Below are 8239 nucleotides of genomic sequence, written 5' to 3' on the forward strand. Positions count from 1 at the left end.
TTTTTGGAGATCTGAAACACCGATAGAAAACTCTGAGATGTTGCACACGTTTCTCAGTGTCTAACATCTGTTTTTGACCTTATTGCACTGATTGACAGACATACATAAGTTCATCAGTGGAAAGAGCTGCATACTTAAACCTCTGTCTCCTACACATAAGAAAGAAAGAAATCTGTTCCAGTTATGCTTCAAGCTAAGAAGCCCCCTGGCACAGAACCATGCTTAATGCTATCGGCAACTTCCTTTCTCACTTCCATCATGAGAAATGTGCTGCCACTCTTAACTCGGACTTAACATTTCACTCCACGGGGCGACGGATGGAGTGATCTCAGGTTTCCGTAATCTCCCCTGTGAGCTTGTATTGTTTGCATGCTATTGTTGTCTGCCTGTGATTGTGCAATATCTCAAATAAACAGCTGTGATAAGACTTGTGACTGCTGGTCTGTAATTTTGTGACTTCCTTAACAACCATCCCTTGAGAAAGTCCGATGGCTCAGCATGAGCAGTAACTTTGTAGTCATGGTGACAACACTTAAATAAACAGATGTGATCAGGTAACAGTTATTATTACACTCAGCTCAAAAGCTTATGGCACTTAAATCACAGCATTTCCAGCTCATTTAACATATATGCGGATGGGATAAATAGGGATGATTAGAGTGATGGGTAAACAAAAAGTCACAGCAGCACAGATTGCAGATACTTTGGGTCCATATGCTTTTCAACCGGAAACTTTTTACACACCTCAGCTGTGAAGCACAGGAAGTGTAAATGAAGTTATACACCAAGGGCATTCTCACGCCTGAGTGATGTCAACATTGGCAAATACTCACTTCCTGTTTACTTCCATTCAGTGCGAGAAGAGGGGTAAATAAAACATTCATTTCCGTAGGAAGGAAATTTGCATCTTCACATCTCGTGGAGTTCAACATTGGTTAACTCTGATCAGAAGTCGCAGCCTCAACCAATAGCAAACAAGTATGTGTGGAGGAGATTGTTAGCGTGATTAACCACCAAATGTTGTCTGATACTGGCCATGAAAAATTACTACTGCCCAAATTTCGGATTCTATCTGGCTGGCAGTGAGTCTGGCAACAGGCTTGGGGCATAAAAAAATGCACAATGCACCAATAACGTCATGTTTCGTGGTATTTATTAGCCTACACTTGCTAGCAAGCTAGTTTTCTGTTTCCGTTATTTAAGGCCCTGCCCACATTCAGCACTAATATCGCTTTGGCAGACGATAGTCGCTGGCCTGCATTCACTTGTGTATGACCCTGCCTTGAGGCTGTACATACGGGCACAATAATGACTTGAGCTAAATATTAACGTCAACATGCTAACATTCTTAAAATGACTTACATGCTGACCATGTTCATCATCTTCGTTCAGTGTGTTAGCGTGCTAAAGTTACTACACTACACACAAAGCTTAGCTGAGGCAGGTGGGACTTGGTTTTTCAGGTATTTAGTTATAAAAAACTAAAGTACTGGACAAACTGACCTAGCGATAACACTAAACGAAAAGTGATGTGATGACTATAATGATTACAAAAAAATCAGAGTGGCTAATGAATGTCCACATTTCATATTCCGTCTCATAGTTGCTGATATTCAACTCAAAACTACAAATGTTAACCTCATGGTGGCACTAGGCTCACTCCAAAGTCATCTAAATCTGGCGCTTGGGCAATCACTTGCAGCGTCGGACACTGACAAAAAAAGCCGTCCTTTAATTTCTGCATGATACGTGGCCAGTCGGCATTATAGTTTAATGGTGCTCAGGGGAGTCGGGGGCAAGCGTGGCAGGACACAAACGAAATTAAGGCAACGAAAGTCCGAGTAGGGTGGGCGGGACGGGCGGTACATGGGTCCAACAAACATCAACTTACAACTGGGAGAGCTGTGTTTGCATTCCATAATACTATAAAGCCAAGCTCTGGTCTTTTTTCCTAAACCCAACCACGTGCGTTATTTCATCAATTTGCTGTGTTTCACTGACAGAGTGCTTTTATTTTGAAAGAGACTGTATGTAAACATTAAATTACTTGTGAAAACAAAAGTGTATTTTGAAAGGAGACAATGCATGTAACAGGCATATGTTGACATGGTGTCCCAGAATGTCAGTAAACACCTGAATGTGAAGACTACCATCAGAGTCCCAAACCTCCATAACACAGCTAATAATAAATAAACATGCAGGAAAAAGGAACACGTGGGACTCACTGCAGAACAATAATGAAGACACTGAGAACAATGCACTCCCTTTAGGCCAGGACTAGTCCCTGGACTTCCTTTAGTCTTTACTGAGCTCCGGGTTGGGAACAAACCACTGATTAGAGCAATTATGTAAAGTGGTCTTACACGTGGCCGTGAAAAACAGAGATTAATGCTCCTTGGTAAATGCAAAGACAACAATTTAATTGGAGAATGTTTAGATGTAGCTGGGAGAACACATTATATGAATTAAAAAAAAAAAAAAAAATCCCACACTGACTGCTGGCTATGATTTCACGCACAGATTAAAACACTTGTCTGATGTCTGAATTCACACCCGCCCATGATTTCACCCAAGAAATAAAGGTCAAAAAGAAAACAGAGTCAGACAGATTCACACTTTCCACCCTTCAGCTACAAGTCGCTTCCTGTTTTAGACTGTTGCCATGGTGAAACCTGTTTATAGTTTATCTGAGGCAATAACAGCAATGAAACAAGCATGTAAAGATGTATTTGACTCATGCTTTTGCTTTTTTCACATAAACCACATTGAATTTCCGCATGTACATGTGTAACATAAATAAAGTTTCCACTGCCAGATGTGATCAATATGATAAATACTAATGCAAATACATGAAAATTAAAGGTGATTTATTGTCCAGTCTAATACAGGTACAACTGAGAATAACAACAGTTAGAGAGTGTCAGTGAAATCCAGACGGATCAGTTAATGAAAAATGTTGTGAGACGGAGAAAGAAACAGAGTGACAGAGAGACTCTGAAGACAAATGATTATCCAGCCTTCCTTCGTTTCGTTTCCCTCTCGGAACAATGTCTGTCCTAGTTTCTCTCTCTGGAGAGACGCTGAGACAAACTGCAAAGACGATCCACACCTTTAATGAATAGTTGGGTGAATGTGTAACATTTGCTGTGATTGATAAATCTCTTTTCAAACTGCTGAACATACACACTGTCCCATGTAGGCTAGACTGAAAAAAAAAGAGTGATACGGTCAACACTTGAGCTCGATGGAATGCACAAAGCTCTCAATCACTGTCAGACTGTAGAGGTAAAATAAACTTGTTCACCTCAGCTGAACTCCTTACGTTTAAGGGCTTGAGTGAACATGATCATGACCCAGTTACTAGGACGATCTTATGTCTTATTTAAGTGTGAAGTGTCTTTGTCTGTCACCAAACAGTTAACCAAGGTTTCAGGATTATTGTCTGGCTATCTCTGCTGTATGACGTTACAGCTGCATAAAAAAGAAAAAAACACAGGAGGCGAACAGCTGTACGCTGGGCATGACTAAAGCCTAAATTAAACATCAGACTGCTGAGTCAACCAATACGCATCCAGCAAATGGAAAAAAAAAATTCCATGATAGTCATTCATTGAGGACACACACATATGCTCTTAGCAGACGCCCTTGTGGCTGGGAACCCTTGTGGTAATGGCCAAGTAATGGCACCTCTTCAGCATTCCTGTTAGGTAACGTGCCTTTTTCCCTCCGACCAGTGCAGCCACTGGTTTTGCGACTGGAAGAGATCGCAAGATGTCCTTATACGTCCAGAGTAGAGAGACTAAATCCATCATTCACTGTGTAAACATCCAGCGAGTATGAGCGTTCGCACAGATGTGGTGTAATAACGAGAACTACATGGTGTGCAGTTATAATTGTAAAATATCAGCTGGTGACAAAGACAGCATTAAGTTTGCACACATTTTAATCTGATCCATCCCAGGACCAACACGTGACCTCTTGGTGGTCTCTTAGACAGATGTTTCTAACAACTTCCTGTCAGAGCTTCCTGTTGTCTGGAGCTACTGAGAGGCATTCAGAAGTCGATCTATGTACTGGGGCATCTCTGGGAGGTGAGGGAGGTCATGAGGAGTGTGTCCTTGTTGTGTATCTTTGGCCAGTGGACGAGCTCTGCCTCACCCCGCAGTGTCTCAGGCTGGATGAGTTATCCCGGCGTCACGGGAGCATGACTGGACTGCTTCAAAAGGCTGGGCTTTGTGCAACAACAACAAAGCAAGGGCCTCGCTTGTGTTTGGGCGCTGGGACAGCAGAGCGGGCGTGTTTGGACAGTGAGTGTCACAGAATGTTGTATAGCCATATGGAATGTCTTGTGTCATCCCATATTGGGGTGGGTGGGACTCACAGTCAGTGCGGCGATTGTAATGCACGGTAATCTCACAGGTGTTTGCAAATGCCACTCAGTTTCTCGATAACTTACACACATATTTCCTTTCACGCAACAGGATGCTCTAAGTTGAGTGTTCCTATGAAATGACATAACAGTCTAAATATAGTGGAACCCACAGTCCCACAAGTCTGCATCGCCGTTAAAAGACAACTGAATAGAGAAGTGCTGGTAGTAAGGGAAAACGGGGAGACCAGAGGAAATCCTGTCAACAATGGTTGAACAAACTTGAGCGTGAGATAATGTGGATGAGAGCGAGCCTCTCACCAACCCTGGTGATCATTCACAAAGCCTGTTCACACAGGGAAATATGTGTCTCTCTGTGTGCGTATGAGACACCAAAAAAGGGACAGGGAGAGACTCCTGAGAGACTAAACAGACTAAAATGGGTCATTATTATTGGTGTCTGATACCATCATCGAGTTTAAATTTGTAAGTGGGGAATAATTCATCACTGATCCTTATTTTATCCTCCACAACAAAGTATCCTCTCTGAGACGACGAAATCCATTCAAAATCTATTTGATTTCATTTGAACGCCTCATGACTGTTAATGTATAAATGATTCCAAGCTTTGATGCTGCCCAGGAGCACTGGGAGGGGATGGATGGAAGCTTAAGGAGAGGGTGGGGTGCTGACTGGTGGACTGCACCACACCCCCCCACCCTGGGTTTTTTTTTCCACATCAAGAGGCGCTCCAAGCCCCTCATTGGATTGTCAAAACCCTTTCAACATGGAATTTGGACCACTTCTGCAATTCGGACCGACGCATTTGTCAGACGACGCATCTGAAGGACATCCAAATATCAGCACAACACAAGTACACACTCGCCCACTTTGGTCTCCATAGCAACTGCCTCCAGCTCTCTGCAACCATGCTGCGTGTCCATGAGTCTGACCTACACGCCAGCGCGATCCCCCGCACTATCTTCAAGACCCCGCGCACAGTTCATCAAAACCTCAGCGGGAGCAAATCTGATTCCTTCTGTCTGGTGGCTCTCTTCCCCAGCTGTTACACATAACAAGATTGCCGGGCAGAGATTGGCAGGCGGCAAGTCAGAGGAGTAAATGTCAGACTTTGGCAGGAAAGCCAAGGAAATGTCAGAATCTGTTTCGCTGCATTCGCAGTGCTGATATTTGGAAGGGCATTGTTCAACTGCTCTGCTTAACAGTCGCAGCAGTTGTCAAGCTGGCAGCGAAATGTGAAATGCAGCAAGGTCTAATAAAGGAATATGATTTCACCATTTCTGACAAACGGCACCAACCATATAAGAAGAGAAAAGTGATATTGCATCAGCAGTGAAAATAGGCGATTTCGTCATAAATATTAGGCCTGGAGGATATTGCATACCAATGTCACAAGGAGGCCAACACAAACATCTTATTACACAAGACTGTAGTGCTGAGTGTAGCACAAGACCATGAGACAACTAATCAGCATTTATAAAAAAAACATTACCAGCTCTAGGCACTGTATTACTGTTTTCCTGTCAGTGTTGCTGGGGTAACAGATCTACCACCTCATCTAAATGTGCTAAGAAACTCAAAGTACATACACATATTGTATACACACACAATATGTGTTTAGAGCATACTAGCATGATCTGGCACCAGATTCAGGCAGCGAAGATTAACAAAAGGGACCTACACGTAGTATTTTTAGATCTTGCAAATGCATTTGGTTCAGTTCCGCACAGCCTCATTTGGAGTGCGTTTGACTACTTCAGAGTGCCACAGGTAGTTGTTAACTTAGTGAAAGCATACTTTCAGGATATTAGGTTGTGTCTAAGTACAGCAGGTTTCACAACAGGTTGGCAGAGGCTAGAAATAGGCATCATGGCAGGGTGTACAATTTCTCCGTTAGCATTTACTATGGCAATGGAAGTAATCATCAGGGCTTCTAAGTGGGTGGTAGGTGGGGAGAGATGGCAGAATGGGTTGCATCTTCCACCAGTTAGGGCTTACATGGATGACATGACACTGGTGACCACAACAATGCCATGTACAAAGAGGCTACTAGAGAAGGTAAATAAGAACCTCAAGTGGGCCAGCATGAAAATCAAGCCTAGTAAATCTAGAAGCATCTCGATATGTAGAGGGAAATTAAGTGATAGGAAGTTTGTCATAGATGACGAGACATCCCAACAATTAGGGAAAAGTCAGTAAAGAGCTTAGGTAGGTTGTACAATGTAGAGTTGAATGATAAGGAACAGGTGGTGAAATTTAGAAAAGATGTGGCTGAAGGATTGGATAGAATAGATAAATCAGAACTTCCAGGAAAGTTGAAGTTGTGGTGTTTGCAATTTGGGCTATATCCTAGGTTAATATGGCCACTGTCAATTTATGAAATTCCAATAACTGTTGTGGAGAATTGAAAGGTTGGTTAGCTCCTACATTAGGAAGTGGTTGGGCGCTCCTAGATGCCTAAATAGTGTTGCATTGTATGGAAAAGGGATACTTCAGCTGCCAGTAACTAGTTTAACAGAGGAATTTAAATGTACCAAGGTCAGGACAGAGCTCTTGTTAGCTGGGAGTAAGGATGTGGTAGTTAGGAGTGTGGTTCCAAATCCAACCAAGGGGAGGAAGTGGAACCCAAGATCGGCAGTTCAGGAGGCAGAGGCAGCTCTTAGACATGCAGAGATTGTAGGTAATGTTCAGTTTGGCCGGGGAGGCCTGGGGCTTGGCTCAGGTAAACCGGTATGGAATACAGCAGGCCTCAAAGATAAAAGAAAGCTGGTTGTAGAACAGATACGCAGACAGGAAGAGATAGTAAGGGTGCAAAGGTAGTGGCCCAGGCTAAACAGGGACAGTGGTTGAATTGGGAAAGTGTAGAGAAGAGGAAGCTTAGTTGGAGGGACCTGTGGAGTATGGAGGAGAATCGTATTAGATTCCTGATAGGGGCTACATACGATGTCTTACCAACCCCCCAGAACCTAAAACTGTGGGTAAATGAGGACCCGTCATGCCCATTGTGTTCACGCATCGCAACTTTAAAGCATATTTTGTCAGGTTGCAAAGTTAGCTTGTCACAAGGCCGATATACATGGCGACATAATCAGGTGTTGAAATGTTTAGCTGCAGGCATTGAAGGGAAACGAAGACAGGTGAATTCAGAAGGTGTTAAGGATAGGAGTTTAGTAATTCAGTTTGTCCGTGAGGGAGAGAAATACAGAAGGGATAAGTTAGTGAGGAGGCAAAGGTGTGGCCGCCTAGAAGGTGCTTGTGATTGGGAAATGCAAGTAGATTTAGGGGGAAAGCTTGTTGTTCCTCAGGAAATAGTCTGTACCAGGCAGAGGCCTGACTTAGTGTTGTGGTCAGTGAGTCAACAGATAGTTTATTTCATCGAGCTGACAGTTCCTTGGGAAGACTCAGTGGAAGAAGCATATGAAAGAAAAAAGCTTAGATATGCAGACTTAGGAGCAGAAGCTGAGCAGCGAGGATGGAAGACCAGGATTTGTCCAGTGGAAGTGGGGTGTAGGGGATTCATAGCAAGATCAACTGTCTCACTCCTGGGAACTCGGAGGCGGGGACAGAGTTTGAGGAAGACAGTGAGGGAAATGTCAGATGAAGCAATTAAATGCAGCCAGTTTATCTATTACAGAAGAAATAATGTCAGGGGGCCAGCAGGGGAACTACTAAGCAGGGCACATAACTCCTTGAGATCAGGTGGAGAGATCCACTTCCTGTCAGGAGAAATCCAGGAAGAGGAAGTGTGGGAGTGGCCTATTGGAATCCATTTTGTTTGAGGCCATGCGGCAAGGTGAGTGTGCTTGCTGATCCTGTAAGTCCAGTTAGCTCCTTTAACTTTAGCTTATA

The sequence above is a fragment of the Epinephelus fuscoguttatus genome, linkage group LG4, assembly GCF_011397635.1.
Source record: "Epinephelus fuscoguttatus linkage group LG4, E.fuscoguttatus.final_Chr_v1".
Classification (NCBI taxonomy): Eukaryota; Metazoa; Chordata; class Actinopteri; order Perciformes; family Serranidae; genus Epinephelus; species Epinephelus fuscoguttatus.